Raw genomic sequence first — 20,053 nt, forward strand, 5'->3', positions numbered from 1 at the left:
GCTCTTGGCCACCAGATGCAGGCAGAATTCAGATGCGGGATTGTATTTAGAGGGTTTTTTTTTGTTTGCTGCCTTTTTAACATCTATTTGTTTAGTGACTTTTCTGATTTTGGCTGCTCCCTGGGGGTGGGAGGTGCCTCAAACCAAGAACACACCTAAAACTGTGTCATCTTTCTCCATTGACTGTAGAAGTTTTTCTTGCAAGTCTACAGCAGATTCTCAAAGTCCAAAGTCTCTGGGAAATTGTGGAGTGGAGAAAACATGCCAGTAATGCTGGTTGATACTCTGAAATTGAGGAATTGGTTCCCTCTTAATTCCTTGATATTAGATCGTATTTTAAGCATTACTCTAGAATTTAAAATGTAATTTATATTMATTTCTTTCTCGAGTTAAAATTATTGGACTGTATCCAGGTCACATTATTCAGCTTTTACTTGCAGCCATAAGGACTAGAAACCTAATATTTTAAAAATAAAAACGGTTGTCTTCTCCGGTAATTTCTAATGTTCTTATTTTCATACAATGAATTGGTTTCCAGCTTTTCTTTCAATAGTTCCTGAAATATTGTCCAAAGCCAGCCAAATCACAGAAGTCAGACACATCACTAACCAGGATCTTAGTTAAAATCTATACGGATATGACCAACTTGGACAGATTGCATTGTAATCTTCAGCTAAACCACAAAGTAAGCACTGCAGAGAAATCACCTTACRTCAGCCAGCCCTGTAGAGAGACCAGGGGGTAAACTTTACTCCCATGGTATAATTGCACTTACAGTAGGGTCAGGTTACTGGAGACAGCTAACATCACTTGGCCATGCCAAAGAAAACAAGAAGGGCCATTTAGCTCCAGATGCAGCCCAGAAATCTGGGAAATGCATATTGTCCCCCTCCCCAGCATGTCTACATCACTCACTTCAAGAAGCAATGTTTCCATTCCTATTGAGCTCACAAAACAAAGTGATATCACTACACAGGTAAGTAAACAAATCTCTGAAATTCAATCCAGCAAGATGAGGAGTATTGTGACCAGAGAAAAAAGTGAAGTATAAAACAGGAAATCTGGAATAATTATGAATTTTCTTCGAAAGAAAGAATGATCTCATTTGCCACATGAACATATAATGTGTATTTTTAATTCCTTTGTCTAATACCACCCAAAACAATCTCCACAAAATGCCAGGAATCAGGAGAACTTTTCTGGAGAAACACAGCTTTTTCAGGGACAACTCTTTTATTAAAGCTATGATTAATTATTTTTTTTACATGGATATATGAAATAGCAATAGAGATTGCAACATAATTTGCTATATTAATGCAATATCATATATACACCAGCTGGATAAGGAAATTATTTAAAGGCAAATAAAATGTAACACTTTACTGTACAGTACAAGCCTGTAGCCAAGATATGCTCAGGAGCACCATTTTCAGATTGTCTGTGGCAGAAAAATGTAACTTCTTTCAGAAAAAAAGAATCTAGATTGTCTATAGCAAAGGCATGCCGTCAGCAGAAGGAAAGAATCACTCTGTTTTTTCAGATAATTCTTTCTGTCACTTAAACATGACAATTGCATTGGAAACAGCAGAAATACGATTTCCAATGGAAAGGAAGATTCAATTTCAGAAGGATTTTCTTAAAGAAAAACATGTAATTTTATAGATACATGAAGAACTAAAATTATGAGGTTTTCTGAAAACTCTATAAAGCTGAAGAAAGAAGATATAAAAGGTGCACACACTTTTTTCCTTGTTTATCCTGATTCCTTTGTCATGGAAGTGGGTCATAACAAAGATGAAAGTGCTGAAAGTCTCCTCTTTATTTTTCTTTGGCAAGTAAATATCTTCTGTAATGTGATATCCTTGCACTGTATGTACTGTTCTCCTTTCTCAGAGACTGAAAATTCTACATAGTGGCGACCATACATGTCATGGAGATGTTGTATGGATTTTCTCCATGTACATTTCTGGTCCCTTTGCAGTTCCTGAATGTTTTGATCTCAGACCTATTACATTGGATGTTACTACATAGCTACTAAACAAAATTGGGAAATTATTTTTCCATCCAGAATTTGAAAATAGGTTGCATATTCTATAGTTAGGAAGGTATACATACTGTATATATAGGAACAATAAGAGCAGATCAAAATAAATGGAGCAAAATGACATTATGTTCCTTCTTTCTTTCATTCCCCTCCCTTGATAGCACTCCAGTGTCTGGAAACCATTTGGGTCAGAAAATTATAGATAGATAAACAATCACCTCCACTTCATAAATGTTTTAATACCCTTAGTTATGGTATCAACACTCAGAGATGACATTATACTGACCATTATATTAACCATCATACTAACCAAGTTTTTTGCAGTTTATCGTAGATTGACATTGACTCTGCTTGTAAGCATGAAGGCTTTCTGTCAGTAGAGAACAAATTAAGCTGTGTGGGATATCATAAGATGAAGCTTAGGAGACGACTTGGGAAAAAAAATCTGGTTTTCTTCCTCAAAATTAGTCTTTACAAAGTAAAAAGACATACTCGTATTATATTTGTTATATTGTCTATACCACAATTGTCACAACACCGCAATAAAAGGAGTAATGTTCCACCATAATTTTAATGGAATTTTAACTTTGTTGCTTAATTATGGTCTTTTTAATATCAACAGTATTAATTGCACATTTCAGTGTCTGCATCCTCCCAGAATGAGACCCTCAATTACATGACATTTAAGTTGGAAATATCATCATTTCTGGCTAAGAGGAGAGCAACTTCATAATGTGACAGAACAGATGTGTTTGGCAAAGCTTTTCATAATATACACAGAAAATATTGAGCTAACTTGTACAAATATATTATCTGTTTTGAGTAAATACAAATAAATGAGCACTTTGCTGAAGAGTGACCTGGCAGGGACATCTGCTGTTTCAAGACATACCTTGCACAGACCCAAGTTCCACTTATTTGAGGATGATGTGAAATAGTCCCCTCCTAGGACACGTGTTCTCCAATAGCAACATCAGGTGCTAAGCAAAAGAAGGTAAAATCAGAAATCATCAAGCAAGGAGACTGTTTTTCTCTTTTAAAAGAACCAATGTCATGATGTCATGGAAATACAGTAAAATATAAGAATAAGCAATGAACTAAATTAAGCACAAACAAAAACATAGTTTCACCTATAGTAAATAAAAAAAAAATTAATATTGAGCTTCCCATGTGAATGATACACGTTTTTATTAGCTCATTCCAATAACAAGACTCTAATAATAAGGTGAAAAGCAATCTATTACTATTTATAATAAGGCCACTTGCCAAGCAGGGGCTGGTAGCCAGTCTCAGTCTTTGCTAAGCTGTGCTACCATTCTTCCAGCAGCTACATTACAAGTGCAAACAGAAAATGAAACTAAATTTTCTTAAGTCTTACCAAATGGTTCCCTCAGAGACAACACTTTCCTGTGGGGTTACAGCAGCTGCACACCACAAGCCTTTCCAGTGGGACCAGGCTTGAGATGACCAGAGTACAAAAAAAAACCACTGAGGATTGGGAGAGGGGCACAGAATGGGTCTCAAATTGACCTAACAGTTATGGCCGACTAGGTCCATCCACCCCTTAGGGTCAGACTCCAGATCCTCACTGAGATCTGTATCTCTGGCAGGTACCATGTGTCCTGGTTGTTATGGTCATCTGAATTTTGGATTTAAAGCTATTTAAAAAGAGAGAGAAAGACAGAAGTTTTGGGTTCTGGTAGATTCTGGAAAAAAGGTCACATACAGCATGGGGTTCAGACATAACGCACCTACCACAGCACTGCTTGGATTCTGAAGTGAATGAAAACAGTTAAATATCTATGGGGTTGATTTAAAGCATCCAAACCAATTGTCTAAAGCCAAACAGTGCAAATACTGTTTAGAAGTAATGAAGGGAAGTCAGTTAAGATTGTTTGTATTTCTATATTTCCACTAGGAAACACCAAGCTAATCATTTTGCCAGCAATTTATAAATGTTACACACGTGATTTTACATTCTAGCAATACTGACAAGGAGAGTAGAGTGAAGGAAAAACAAAGATTAACAGTCTAGAATCATGAGTTTGCTCCTTTTGTATCTGGCCTGCAGGAATGTAATGCTTTTTTTTTTTTTTTTCTTTTTTTTTGCTTTTTTTAACATTTGAAAGTATGACAATATGTCTAAAATTAAAGGTGTGTACAGGTAATCTAAACAAGTTTAGCTATCATTCAGGCAGCATCTTTTAGGTGCTACAGGACAGTGCAGTAGATGTTAGGAGTGGTCACATATCAAGGAGAATGGATTCTTCTGGGAAGACCCAGAGGTTCAGAGGTTCTCATTTCCCATTTCAATATCATTTCATTTCTTCTTGTCAAATGTGGCTTTCACACCATATCTGAAGTCAGCTGAAAACTTGTTTTTTGTTTATGAGGGATATGATTATAAAACCTCTATTCAGGTGGAAGAATATCTGTTTCTCGTATTTTTCCTTTTTTGTATTTAGCAATAAGTGGCAACCTTTTCYTCCAAGCTAAGTTTCTTATGTTTTTTTTAACACACAGAACCTGCAGGTTTTTTAACAAATAAAAGCCTAAAGGCTGCACTCCATTAACTGCGTCTCTACTATATCATTATACTTTGCTCTCAATTTATTGCCTTTTAATTGAGCCATTACTTATAATGAAAGTATTGTTGCTGAGGTCAGAGTGTTGCTACATGAGCACCGATCACTTTGCCTGGTTTCAATACATCAATAGATTACGGGAAATCAGATAGCTCACAGAGCTTACACAAGATATTTCAACATCAGGTTGAAATTTTCAGGTTCGATATAACATTCCTTTTAAAAAGCAGTCCCAATAGACAACAAATGTGTCCTTGAATGTTAAGTCATAAAAAGATTTAGAATAGAGGATAACTACCATATTTGCAAATAAAGTGCACACTTATGCAGATGATGTGCATATTTTCAAATCAGGTGTTAATTCTAATGAAGTAGGAATTTAAAACACAGAACTGAAAATTCAAAACTAGGGACAGTGTGAAATCGTATCTGAATAGATAACATGAAGTTACAAGCAGAAAAGAAGTTAAGAAAAATGGAAGCTATTWACTCCATCTTATGTAATGAAATGGGAAAAAAATGGATTTATGGCATTCCATGTTGTTATGTAATGGCTACTTGAAGCTTTTACTAAAATTAATTATCTTTAACTATTTTCTTGCATGTTCTACTTTATTTAAATGTTACCTGAAAATTAGAGTTGATTCCCTGACCAGTTCCAGAAAAAAATATTATCCATGGTATTCCTATCACTAGTTACTGCTTTTACTGTAAGCCTTACATCTTAATAATAAGTTTCAGCGAGTATTTAAAAATCTATCTATAACTGTGCTTCTTTTAACACCAGCTGGGTACTAAGCTCCAAATAAGCCACTCCCTTCCTCTGCTCCTTCTGGGGATGCACAAAAAGGAAGAGGCTATGGATTTGAGATAACAATTTACTAAAAGCAGAAAGCAATAGAGTAAGACCTGCATGGTAACAACATCAGATTTAATAGCAAAAGTATAAAAAAGAGAATGTGTTTTACCCAAAAAGGGATATTCACCACTGGAAACTAAAAACCCAAGTTGGCAGACATTTCCCATGGACTGCGCCTGCATGGTCTCCAGACAGAGGCAACATGGCAAGGGGAGCTCCTGCCCTAACATTTCCCTACTCAGCCCAAAACCAGTGGACAGTGGGGACAAAGCTAGGTGGTCCAAACAGGACCACAAACAWAAAGCTGTGCAGCTTTTCCAGTGGGTGGCAGAGGAACTAGTCCAGCAGGCAAGTAAAGATACATCATGTTTTCAAACTGAAAGTCTCATGGGTAGAGAAAAAATGTAAGGATATTTTGGAGAGGCATATTTAGAATTAAAGATGTGAATGAAAGTTAAGTGGTCTATATATACATAGAATCTATGGGAGAGTAAAAAATTCTGATTAGGCAAGAAGAACAGGCAACAGTATCTTCGGATGCTAAGGAGGGAAGTGAATACATCATACAAAAATAATTAAAAGTACATAGAAGTAGGTTAACAAAGAAAATTATTTGTAATAATTATGAATGAGAATTTTTGTTTAGGTCACTGCAAAGTTTAAGACATCAAAGAGATTTACAGTTTCTTGACAGAAACTAAGAAACATATAAAAGGATTTGAAAAAGACTGTCATAGATCTATAATTTTTTTTAGAAGTACACTGGGAAAGAAACATATCCAACAAACATCAGAATTTTATTAGCAAATAGTTGTGATAACCCTATTAATAGATAGGTGTGCCAGAAACAGCCAAAGTAATTTCTGTTCTCCATCTAGAAAGAGTAAGGATACTTTCATTGCATAAGAATATCCTTTAACGAAGTTAATGAGTGCTTTTCAGTCAATCAGTAGACATTAAACAACATCTATCAGTAGGCCTGAATAACTTTAACCCAGGAGTCATAAAAGACTTGACAGGGGAGAGCACTCTACCGCTGCTGTAAACCTTTAATAAACTTGATATATCAGGGAAATACCAGAAGACTGTTTCCCAGAACATTGTTGAGCCAATATTCAGAAAGAGCAAGGAGTTCTACCCAAGTTACTTGAGCCAGTGAGGAAAAGAGTTGTTTTGGGAACCAGTTGACAAGAAATTTAAGAACAGCTCATAGGTGATTGGGGAAATTAATTTTTTCAAGCAGACCTAACTTCTGAAAAACAATACTACTATTAAGCTGTTCTCGCCTCCACTAACTGCCCCAAATGAATAAATGGTAAATGCCTAGTGTGTGCTGTTAAAAAAAAAGAATATGGAAATAGCAATTTTCTGCTAGCGCCTGAAGGGAAAAAGAAGTGTGCTTGTCAAAATTTTTATCAACCAAATTCAGCCAAAAATTGCTGATGACAATACACAATGATGAGGAAAATCAAACAAAGCACTCTGCTTCACTTAATAAGAGGAATCTCTTCTAATGTTTTAATACTGGTGAAAGTTGCATTGTCTGCAAAATATGGGACCAGAACCCAGCCAGTAATAATTGAGTGAAAGATCTCAATGTCGTATACTGAACTCCAACATTTCTGTGACAGGGAAAWTTTGGTGCTATTCATGCAGCTACAACATCATACAGAGTAAAATCATGTCAATATGGTTTAATTGTGTAGTACTTCTAAAGAAGCTGCAAAGTCAGAACGGGAATTGAAAAGAGTGCTCAAAAATATTTTTCTACAGGAGATAATGCTTTAAAATGAAATGCATAAAGACTAAAGATTCCATCTGTTCAATTTATCAAATGACAAACTGAACAGGGACTTGACTAGAGTGTGTAATTATCTCCATGTGAAAAACAGTCTGGGTACTGAAGGGTGCTTCAATCCAGCAAAGAAAAGCATGGGATGGACCAGGGGCTGCAAACTGAAGTCACACAGATTAAAATGAGAAACGAGACGCAATTTGTTGCCAGGGATGTGGATCAATCATCACACAAATTACCAAGGTAGGCCATAGGATCTCCATCTCTGGCATGAAGACATTTGAAAGATGTGCTTCAGCTAAACACTACTAAGAGTTAATCAAAAAGCAGGAGTCCTTAAGCTCAGCACAGGAGAGAACAGATGAAATGTAGGGGTCTGTCATGCTCGGAAGGTCACAGTGGTCCCAAACCTAAGGTTTGGGAATTTATGTGTCAGTAATAGTAAATATACTTGTAATTGCAGTTGCAATTTTTTGATATTTTGTTGTGTCTGAAATTTAAGGGAGAGGCACAGTCCAGGAAAGTGGATTGTCCTATAAAAGAGATACAAAATTTTAGGCCACAGAAATTATCTACATATTCTTCCATGGTTCTCCATGGCTTCCACKACAGGACTGGGGTAAGATTAGGAGACAGTTGAAGTATTTTTGTCACAAATGACATCTTATGGTGTGGCGCTACTCCCATGGACCCTGGATGAGGACCTTACTGGCACTTGAGGCCCTTACGCCACTCTTCTCTCAAATATATTTCCATGGACTCTTAGCATCTGCACCTGCAAATGCAGGTGGGGCCTTTCTGTACCCTCCAGGTGGGCAGATGTGAGTCCATCACTTCCTGTCCTTAGTCAATAATTTAACTGACTATGGCATTTCATCTGGGAAAAAAAAAGGCTGCTTATAATGGTCAGGCTTGAGATGAAAATGTCTCCAAATCACATTACTTTTAATCTTCTGTACACCTTTTTGTCATTGACTGCCAGTCACCTTTTGTCTAATTAGCATCCACTATCTACCAGCTTAAACTTTAAGTTTATTTTAAGTAAACTTCAATTCCATATAATTCCTGAAAATAACTGTGAGGAGATTAACCTTTTATAATTACAATTATTATGAATTTGAGTGCATCTCCCCTGTAGCTTCAAGACTGGGGCACAGAAAGCATCTTCAACGAGGGTTTTGTAGGAAGAAGTTACCCCAAAGCCGTGGAATAGACAGTGAATCCCAGTGGGGTAAACCCAGTTTTATTCCTCTGCTTTCTTGGAGCCTCTTCTCAGTGTTGCAGGAGAAGGTCCACCCTCTTGTTATCCCTACTGCAATTTTCCTCCCTTCCTAAAAGGGATACAGAAACCCCATGACATCCCCCAACATGCTTAGAACTACAGTTCTAATATCCAATTCTTTGCTCATTTTGGAACTGAGTTGCATATTTTCCTGATCATTCTGTAACTGCTCTAAAAATGGAAACTCATTGAACACAGCTGCAACATAGCACTGTAGATTTTGTCATTTCCGAATGCCTACTCTTAGTAGTTGTATCTGCTATTTAAAGGACTGATCAACTCTTACTATGTCTATTTATTTACTTCTGGAACAACTTGCTATTTTTTTGCTGAGGTGTGAAAGAAAGTATCTTATTAAAATGTAATTTTTTTCATGATTTGGATTAAAAAGATTGTCATGTTAGAGAAAATTTTGTTATTTGAATTGATTTTTTCTATGCCACACTTGCAGAAAAAGCTCTTGACTGTTCTGTATTCTGTGATTTTTTTTTTTTTTAATGGAGTAATTTTTGTATGCTGAACATTTTGACATTTTGCTCTCTTTTTACATGACTTTGTATTCCTCACCCTCTCCTCACCACTATAACTGCAAAATCTGCAAAAAAAAACCTAAATTGTGAAAGACTTCACAGAATAAACAAGATAAAACGATGGTGAAAACTGCTTTTCACCAGCATTCAAGGCATTAAGATTTTGATTCCTGTTTTTGCATTTGTCTTGAGATGCTAGCAGTGTTAYTGCTCCCAGAATTAGCTGCCCACAGTTCACCCCAATAAGATTACTTGCATACTCAAGAAAGTGCAGAAGTGTTTGCAGAACCAGGCTTTTTAATAAGCAGCTATATATTTGACTGTGAGAGCATGGGATGAATAGTCATCAGCATTCTGAGGGCAGCATAGAACAGCTCTGTGGCTGCTAATGTGGAGCGTGGTCAGACACCAAAATTGCAAATGTCCTTTTCTCTTCAGTTTCCTCCCTCTACCTCTCAGAAGAAGAGTGGTCCTGATGTTGTGACATTTCCTTTGTGCTCTGACCATTGCAGTTTCAGACACCTGTAAAATTTCTCAAAGGAGATTATGGGTGGTGTGGTTAATCAGCTTTTCAGTTTGACATACTGGTACATCAGCAGAATTGCTTTGTAAAGAGAAGTCGCAAAAATGGCTATTTTTGGATAACACTTGAAGGACATCAGCAACACCAGAGCATTTATAAAATGTATACTTGTGGGTACACAGAACAGGAGAGTTTACTCTGACAGTCGGTACCTCTGGAGGGCTGAATATGCCTATGGGTGCATCTCTTCACAAATATATGTTTAATTTTGGGGTTTCTACCTGGGTACTGATCTTTTGTGAGGATGATGCTCACTTTGCTGTGAAGCAGAACAGGAGTAGCTTTCACATCAACTGGTCAACAAAGGCTTTCATCCTCATTTCTCTCATAACTTTTGCGCTTTCCCTGATTGTCAATTTCATGGTTTTGCCTGAAGTATGACATGAAAAAATCCCTCTTCAGTTACCCTCTTCAGTTACCACTCCTCCCCTAGCCTTAAACATCCTTTATGAAGTACCTGATCCCCAAGATCAGTGCAATCTCAATGAGGCATATTTAAAAAAATAAAGTTCATGTCCTTTTACAATCAAGTTTTACTGCACAAACTCCAGGCAAATAGTTGCTTGTTATGTATTGGTAGGATTTGATATTCTTTTGTATTTCAAAAAAATTATGCAAAAGTTAGTCACTGGTTAAAAACATGCCATAAAGACGCAGGATGACATGTTATAGATGATCAGATACCTAAGATCTGAGGACCTTACTTTCCTCATTGCCTAATTTCTCATTGTATGTCTTCAGTGACCTGATGTTGTAAACACTTAGCTGGAATTGATATTTTACCTTCTTCCTCCACAAAGGCAAAGAAAGGTCCCAACATATACAGCTCCTAGGCATGTCCTTTATTTGCAACTGACCTTGCTCTTGTCCCTGGGTTGGGACAGGATGTCCTCACTTAAAATTGACTTCAGTGCGGTGGCACAGATATCTGCCAGTGGCCGCTGAAATTAAGGCAATTCATCTGGACTCTTGGGTTTAAGTCAGAATTTCCTTACATCAATGGATTGACTGTGGAACAACATAATTATATAAATGTGTTGTCCAAGTTGAGGGCACAAATACAATCCTTGACTATGTTACATAATCCCACACATCTTCAATCGGTAAAAATTCAAACCTCATTTCATGCTTTTAAAAAATAGTCTTTGCTTAACAAACATGTTTGGTTTTTTCCATGCCAAATACTTGTTCCATATTTATAAAATACATTCTCTAAAAGCAGTGCTGTTTTACTCCAGGTAAAAAATACACATCATAATTCTTAATTCCTAACTTTTTGGGTTTTGAATAGATACCAGTCTTTCAACAGAACAAAACAATGTTGGGCAGTTTTTTCTTTTGTTCATACTTGGTACTTTATGTAGGGAATCTTTTACCAGTATTATTCGTGAGTATTGGATTCTGAGCATGCACACTATAACATATTTTTTTAACACACAAAGGGAAATATCCCAGTTCCCAAATCTATTGCACTTTAAAAAATTATGATTGGGGAACAATTACTATGCCCATTGCAAAACTTTCATTACCGGTGAAAAATTAAGAAAAATAATCTTTGTATAATGAAGGTTCAAAGCAAAATAAGGAAATTAAATTATTTGCATTCACTCTGGTGATAACTGCTAAATATTTCCTAACCATTCTGAGAGAAAAACAGAAGGCTAACTTGCAATGAATAGAAATAATAATGGTCAGTAGCATGTGCTGCCTGTTATTTGAATGGAAAGTAATTTATTACATCTGAAATAAAAATTGTTTATTCGTATGTATCAATGTCTGTAGCAATTCTTGTAATTTATCTGTGAAAAAGTGAGAAAGTGTACTACCATTAGCATATGAATACTTGACACATAAAATTGATTGTATAATAGCAGAGGGACATTTGCTATTGGTGTGTGCACACAGACAAAGCAGCCATTCTGGGGGAGAGAGGAAAAGAAAATTAAATGGTGTGGGTGTTTAAACAACTGTTTGTCTCTCTGGTTACACATGGCAGTTTTGATCAGGGCAGCCAGAGTGGCTGGAAATTTCTAATAAAATAAAACCCAAGCATGCAAGTTAAATGTTGATACAAAAATTGCATGTGTTAAATTTGTCTTCAGACAATAGTGAATGAGAGAACCATGAAAGAAATGCAAAATACCAGTCAGAATAAGCAATTTTGTGTGGTCTTTTTATGTGTGTGCCTGGGGTGGAGGAGTAGAGAAATTAGGAGGTTTTTCTGGAATGAGCTATTGTCTATGTACAGTTTTATTTCATGGTAACAGCATCACAAGCCTTGGATCAGATGTGTGAAACTATTTCTCAAAGAAGTAGCATACATAATTGAGGCCCTATGAAGTGTTCTCAGTTGAAGTTGCCAGACCACATTCATTTCAAAGCAGAGCCATTTGTTATCAAATTTAAATTAACTCTCAGCACTCAGTGTGTAGTTTGAAGCACAGCTTTGCAGAACATATACACTGTCTGAGGGAGGAAGACTGGTGTCTGCTCACCAACTGCAGTGTTATTTTGCAAAGGGTGGAAATCTTATGTGTGTTTAGGCCTGAAAAGCAGTAATCTAAAAAAAAAAAAATTGATTTCTGAGGTATATATTTATGCTTTCTTCTCTCTTACGATGTACAGTGATCTTTGTTCTTCTCTTTCCCTAAAAAGAAATAGCACTGATTTCAGCTTTAATTTGGGATTAAATTAGCAAATCAATATTTGCTGCAGTTCTTTCTGCAAGCACACTCTGGCTGCCTTCCCCATTTTTTTTTTTCTTTTGCTTTGAGAGGAGCTTCAGGTTTTTAGACACATAGATTAGCAACCCAAGATATTTGTATTTTTCAGACCTATGGCCTGCAACAGCTGAGTATGTTCCCACAGTCTTTACTTGCACTGATAATTCTCACAGGTATAACTGCAACATGACTTCTCTCATATTCAAGAGTTACTGATAAGAGAAAAGATAGCACTAATTGTTATATTTTTTTATTTACTTCCATGAGCATTCCAGGGCGCCATGTGCTGTCCAAGAACAGGAAAGATGTCCATGCCCCAAGGAGTTCACATGGCTGTCACATGCAAGATATGGGATGTGAGAGGCTATCTTTTAAGTAGCAAAGGGCAACCAATAAAAACAAATATACATAACCACAAACATCTATTCATCATAGCAATCTTCTTTCACTGGCCTATGTCCTACCCCTACTTCTTTCAGTAAATGCTGTAACAGTTGAGTGCCAATGGCAAAATATTTGCAGGAATCAAATTTCATATGCTGGGAAGAAGTCTGCTTGCTAGAAACTTGGTGCCCATCCTTGGTGGAAGTATTGGACACTCCTGAACTCAGCAGGAATATACCTGTGCTTGAACGTAMAAGTGCTTTGGCCCAGATCCTGGAGGGCAATTCCCTAATCCCACTGAAATCAACCACTTTAGAGCTCCAAAGCAAAAAGTATGGGTACAGCAACTTATGACTTCTCCAACCAAAGAAAACTGATGAGTTCAATGCAAGTTTTGAACACTGAAGTCATAGGGCAGGAAAAAAAACGTGCTAAATATAGCACTCCTAATTATCTGTGCTTTTACATTTTGAAACAGAAGCTTAAGTTTTTTAATCTACATCTCTTTATCAAGATAAGATGCTGATTTGTTAGAATCAAGTCAAGTATCTTGTAGCAGTTCACAGGCATGCTGGTAAGACTGAATTTCATCTTTGTAGTCTCTGTGTCAAAAGAGGATTTTGTTTCAGTAAAGACTTTAACAATACCACCAAACACCAAGGTGTCACTTTAAAATGAACTTTTTTCTAATAACAAGACAAATTACATTTTATTTCTCATTTATTCAACATTGTTACTCATATGTTTAAGCAGTTAGCAGGTGACTAAGAARTTGCCTACTACATTAGAAAATCTATAATTCTCTTGCGTAATTTATAAACATCTTCTGAAAAAAAACTAAAAACATAAACTTTAAAAAAGTGGTGACAGTAAAGTTTTGCAGCATAATACCTGCTCTTTGATTCTTCTAATGGAAGATATGTCCATTCCAACCCTGACTATTCTGTGATTCTGTGATATCACATATGCATGCCCCAGGCAGCCCTGAATATTATTCTAAAGCCACAAAATATTTGCTTATATAAAGACCTGTACAGCTAACCATGGCACAGAGCTAGTAAATCCTGCCATGCATTTTTTGAGAATCTTGTTTATTTACTGGTGGAAGTGATGGACCATGCTTGTATCCATGACAACACTGCAACAAGCCAGAGCAGGGCCAGGTCTTTTCCTGCTCCTGCAATATAAGATTAAAAGAGGCTAAATCTTATCAAATAGCAGAAGCTTTTTGAAAGATAAAACAGGGTTTATGGGTCTGTAKGATAGTTGTTCATAGTAATATACTTGCGCTATTTAAATGCTTTCATTAGTTTCCTCCATTGATTKTAAAGAGTGCTGAATGGTGAACATACAAGGAAAGATAAAACTGCAGTTCATCCTGGAGTTCATCAGTGTCAAGACTGAATTGTTAAAAATATCTATCTCAAAGGGTATTGAATTGGATCATGCAGTAATTTTTATATTTTCTTGGAAGGTGTTACATGTTATTTTATAGTTTTTGTTCTCATGCCAATTGCTTTGATTAAGGATGTTATATGACCCAGTAGATTAGTACTGTAATTGTCTATTCATAAATCCATGCATTCTCTCAGTGTATTTGTGTTAACTGTGATGTTGATATGTTAGACTGATATAATTGAGATTCAAATTGTGTATGTGGTGGAATTTAGACATAAAATGAAAATTCAATTCTTTGTTAGCCATTAATTTTCTTACCGTTACTCTTGATTGCATTATTATTGCCCTGAGAAAAGTTKTTCACTTTTAACGTTTAGAAAAGCACCTTGAAAATTTAAATAAAATAATAATAATTAAAAGTTAAATAAAAATAATTCTGTGCAAGAAAATCTATACAATAAAGGAAGAATTTCTTAGGATAGCAATAGAAAATTTATCTTCTTCTTGATAAATAACACGGTCAAAATTTTAGCATAAGTTTCTCAGTATTCATAGATTTAAATGACAAAAGATTTTTATTTAATACATCAGAAATACTCCAAGTATAATGTATTTTCCAAAGACACTTGAAGTTTGGCTAAAATTCAAAGTGCAAGACTGCTCTGTTACCTATATTCTGACCACAGGATAGTTTTCAAGTTAATATTGTGTGTTACTTGAATCTGTCAGTTGATCCACTAAAATTAGAGGAGGTTTCCTGAAAAAATGAGTAGGCCTTAGCTTACTGAGCCAGTCCGTCATTGTACTTTAAAAAAAAATGAGGATCAGGGTGTAACAGCTATGGAAATTACAGAGCAAACACCGATTTTCTGCATGGAGTAGCTGTCTTTCAGAAAAACAATAATTTTTTTTTTTTTTTTAAAGTTAATAAAAACAATGTGGCTTTTCTCTTTCTAGCCCATACTGAACACACCATAATTGGCCATCTCTGAATAAACAAAGCAGCAATTGCTTTAGTAAATAGCTGCTGACCTGTAGCAGGAAAACAGGGGTGTGGCATGTCTCTGAGAGTGTGACACAGCAGTTTCCACCACTGTTCACACAGGCAGGGCAAGCAAGTAGGGTTGCAGGTATTCTCCTGCTAGTAGGGTTTTTGGGTTTGTTGTTGGTTGTGTTTTGTTGGTTGGTTGGTTTTGGGTTTTTGTTTTTTGTTAGTAACCGTTTACACACGATCAAAAACTGCAGCTGCTACAAGTGTATGTAGTCAAATAGAACCCTCCAAAAGAGATGTGTCTGTCCAGACCCAATTCTGTGCAGAGTGAGCTTATCAGTGGAACCAGGGGGCATTGCAGAAGAAGCATGCCTGTGATGTGAACGATCACAGGTGAATGATCTTTCACTAGTGGCTGAGCTCAGGAAGTAGAAAGGCTAAGGAGTAGTAGGGAAAGTGAAAGAGACTGGTGGAGTTCTGCCCTTCCATCATTGAGGGAGGCCCATCAGGAGTCAGAGGACTCCCATCCCTCCAACTGTCAAGCAACAGGACATCTGGTGGATGAAGGGGATTGGAAATGCATCCCTACTCAAGGATGCATTTCTCCTCCCAAGCCCCATTACCTACCCCGGTGCCCCTGCAGAATAGGTATGAGGTCCTGGATCTAGAGGATCAGCTAGATAATGTTAGAAGAGAATCATCTGTCCAGTAAGCCTCTCAATTATGCTTAATCTGTTAGACAGATCACCACCTCTAACATGAAAAAGAAGGGTAGTTGTAGTGAGTGATTCCCTTCTGAGGACATTAGAGGGCCCCATATGTCAACTGGACCCATCCCACAGGGAGATCTGCTGCTTCCCTGGGGCCCAGGTACCAAATATCACCGAGAGACCACCTGGGCTGATTTGACCCTCTGATTATTATCCACTGCTGATATTTCAGGCTGGCAGTGATGAGAGTGAAAAGAGGAGGATCAGGGAAATTAAAAGGGACTTTGGGGAACTGGGTCAAGTGGTTGATAGGGCAGGAGCACAGGTCATGTTCTGTTTATTCATTTTGGTGGCAGAGAAAAGTGATGAAAGGAATAGGAGAGCCCACATCTTCAACAGGTGGCTCAAGGGCTGGTGCCATTAGCAGAATTTTGGGGTTTTTGATCATGGAAAACTTTTATGGCACCTGGTCTGCTGGAACTGGATGGGTTCCATCTCTCTGTTAAGGGCAGAAGGATTTTAGCTCATGAACTGGCTGAACTCATTGAGAGGGCAGTAAATTAGGCTTGAAGGGGGAAAGGGATGCAGATGGGCTCTCTAGAAGCAGACCCAAGGGTGGTAAGCCTAAGTTAGGAATGAAACAAATAGCCCAGCTGAAGTGCATGTAAGCTAACGCATGCTGCTGGGTAACAAACAAGAAGAGCTGGAAGCCATGGTGCAGCAGCAAAGCTATGACATAGTCACCATCACAGAAACATGGTGGGATGACTCACACAGCTGGAACTGCACTGGTCGGCTACAAGCTCTTCAGAAGAGAAAGGAAAGGGAGAAGAGGTGGAGGAGTGGCCCTTTATGTTAGGGAGGTTTTTGATGTCATGAGCATTGAAACTAATGATGATTAAGTTGAATGGCTGTGGATGACAATTAGGGGGAAGGCCAACAAGGCTGACATTCTACTGGGAATTTGTTACTGTCCACCCAACCAGGAAGAAGAGGTGGACAACTTATTCTATAAACAACTGGAGAATTGTCATTGTTTTGCTTGGTCCAATTTTTGGTGGTGGGGGATGGGGATCAAGAAACCACAAAGATGGCTGCTGTGAGAAGTCCTAGGGGTGTCTTCTTCTTCTTCTTCTCCAGCAGAGAGAGAGCCCTGCCCCACTCCTGTGTTTTCAGAGCCAACCCATCATTGGTTCTGAGGTTGATGRACAGGCTGACCATCAGGCCTGGGCCAATTACACAGAATAGTTACACCTCTGTGATGACGTATTTTGTAGTATTTAAGAAAGAATCCAAAACAAGATAGCTGCGGCCGCCATGTTTAGGTTAAGTGATAGCATGTAGTTTTAGTATCTTGCACTGGAAAAAAAAAACAGAGCAGGGGGTGAGGAGATGTAAGAAGAAAAATGGAGACATCTAAAGATCACAGAACAGTAAGGAGAAGCTGTGCCCTTGCTGTGGTKCTCGGACAAGCTGGAGGAGATAAGTTGTTCTTGAAAAGGACTTTTTCCATCATATTGAGAGACCTGTATAGAGAAGTAAAGCGACCTTGCTGTGAGAGAAAAAAAACCCTGGCCTTTTGAGGATCGGACTGTTTTTGATTATGAAGCCAAGAAATAGAGAAGAGGTTTGCTCCCCCCACGAAGTTTTGATGTAGAAGAAGCTGTGTTTGGTGCTCTGCCAGGAGGTTTGTGATAATCGGACTCACGTCGCTGAAAAAAAACAACATGGGCTTTTGAAGGACATTTCTTTCCTTTTGTCCTGCGAGGTAAAGAAGTTCCTTTCCGCTATTAGCAGTTTTACACTGACTGTTTCTCAGAAAAGGACACATCCCACAGCTGGAGCTGTAAGAATGTTGTATCCTACAACGCTTGGACAACAGCTGAATGTTTTGATCTGTGCTAGACTTTCATTCTCCTACCCCCCTGTGTGTGAGGGACAACATGGGAGGGGTGGAGATGGGGGGACTTGGAAAAAGAGACGGGTCCCTGGGAAAGTGTAACAGGTGTCTTAAAATGTCCATTTTATTTTTTCTTCTCTTTGTAAATATCCCTATCTTTGTTTTTTCACCCAGTGCCATTCTTAGTAGTGTGTAGTAATAAATCTATCTTGCAACTTAAGTTACGCAGCCTGTCTGACTCTTTGTGGAGTACATAGGTATCTTTCTTCCAATTATGTTTATCTCAAAGCCATAAATTTTTGTGTTAATTGAGTTTTCACTCTCCCTTCTCCCTCTCCGGTGGGGGGGGAAGGAGGGAACCTCGTGGGCACAGTTCAAACCACGACATTTCTGGTGCATTGGCCGGGAAAGGGAATTCCAAGGCGTTAAACCCATGACAAGAATGTTTCAGGGTCACCAGCCCTTGTTCTTGCAGATGACTTTAACCTACCAGACATCTGCTGGGAACTTAATACAGCAGAAAGGAGGCAGTCCAGAAGGTTCTTGGGGTGTGTGGAGGACAACTTTCTGTCACAGCTGGTGAGTGAGCCCATCAGGGGAGGGACTTTGTTGGATCTGCTGTTTGTAAATAGAGATGGCCTGGTGAGAGATGTGGTGGCTGGAGGCTGCTTGGGGCATAGGGATCACAAAATTATACAGGTCTCGATACTTGGTGAAATTAAGAGGAACTTTAACAAGATTCTTACATTGGACTTCCGAGGGCAGACTTTGGCTTATTTAGGAGACTTAGTCAGAGAGCTCCTTGGGAAGGAGCCCTTAAAAACAAAAGAGTCTAGAAAAGGTGGGTGTGCTTCAAAAAACAAATCTTGAAGACACAGGAACAGACTGTCCCTGCTCACTGAAAGATGGGTCGACGAGGCAAACATCCAGCCTGGATGGGTGAGAGAGACCAATCTGATTTTTATTTATGCCTCAACATGTGTTATGTGCTGGGAGCTCTGTCCCTCGGGAGGCTTTGCCTGGCAGCCAGTCATGGGAGAGACAGCTTTCCCTACTGCTCTGCAAACGCCCTGCCCCCCCCTTGCTGGTGGGTCAGATGCCCGGATGCCCGGGAAAAAACCGCGCGGAAAAAACGCGCAGGAAATCAAGCTATGGGAGGGCGAGGCATATAAAAGCAGCTAACTGCAACACAACTGGAGCCATTTTCCTTTGGAGTTCTTGGAAGGAACAGGGACCCACCTGGAGGGTCACCTTGGCCTCCCCCAGCTCCCTCGCTTTTCCGTTTCTCCCTGCGGTCCTGCCTTCCCTGTCYGCACCTGTCCTGCCCGTGTGTTCTGTTTCGCCGCTTCCCCGAGGCAGCTCGACCCTGCGACAACCTCGTGTTTGCTGTTTTCCCGACGGAGCCGCTCCCTGCAGCAGCCGCTGTCATGGGTCCTGCAGCAGCCAGCCTGCCCACAGCAGCCGCAGCGATCCCACGAGTGTGCCCGTAGCCACGGCACCGTGTTCTCTGCCGACGGGAGGGACACGCAGCCGCTGCTGCCATTTGAAAATCGCGCCCAGCCCGCCTCGGGAGCCRCGCAGGCTCCTCATGGTTCGCAGCTCACACGCTCCTTCTGCCGAGCTGACGTTGACAGGGTGCCAGGTTACAGCGGTAACAATCTGTCTGCTATTCTGTCTCTCTYCGTTTCTCTTTTCCCTCTTTTTGTTCCCTTTTCTATCCCCCCTTGGTAGGAAGCGGTAGGAATACTTACCCTTCTTTATCAATAAACAATTCTCAGATATAATGTTGCCGTGTTTGTGCTTTATTTTTTGTCCAGAAATCTTCTAACTGAATCCTCCCCGACTCCCTCTTTTCAAGCGGGACAGTGGGCAACGAGTGAAGCAACTTAGGAGTAAAAAGAGGATGTATCATCTTTGGAGGGAGGGTCAGGTTTCTTAGGAAGCGTTTAAGGGGATTGCTAGGGCATGTAGGAAAAAATTTGAGAGGCCAAAGCTCAGTTCAAACTTAATTAGCCGTTTGTAAAGGACAACAAAAAATGTCTTTGTAAATATACTACTGACAAAAGCAAGGGTAAGACCGACTTTTGTTCTCTATTGGATGCAAGAGATGAGGAGAAGGGTTATGCCAAGAATGCCTTGTTTGTCTTGGTCTTTAGTGGGAAGATGGCTTGTCCTCAGGACAATTGTCCTCCTGGATCGGTAGATCGTATCAGGGAACAGAATGGTCCCCCTATTACCCAGAAGGAATCAGTTAGGGAACTGCTGAGCC

This window comes from Malurus melanocephalus, unplaced genomic scaffold (assembly GCF_030028575.1).
Source record: "Malurus melanocephalus ecotype Western Australia unplaced genomic scaffold, MMel_1.1 scaffold_528, whole genome shotgun sequence".
Classification (NCBI taxonomy): Eukaryota; Metazoa; Chordata; class Aves; order Passeriformes; family Maluridae; genus Malurus; species Malurus melanocephalus.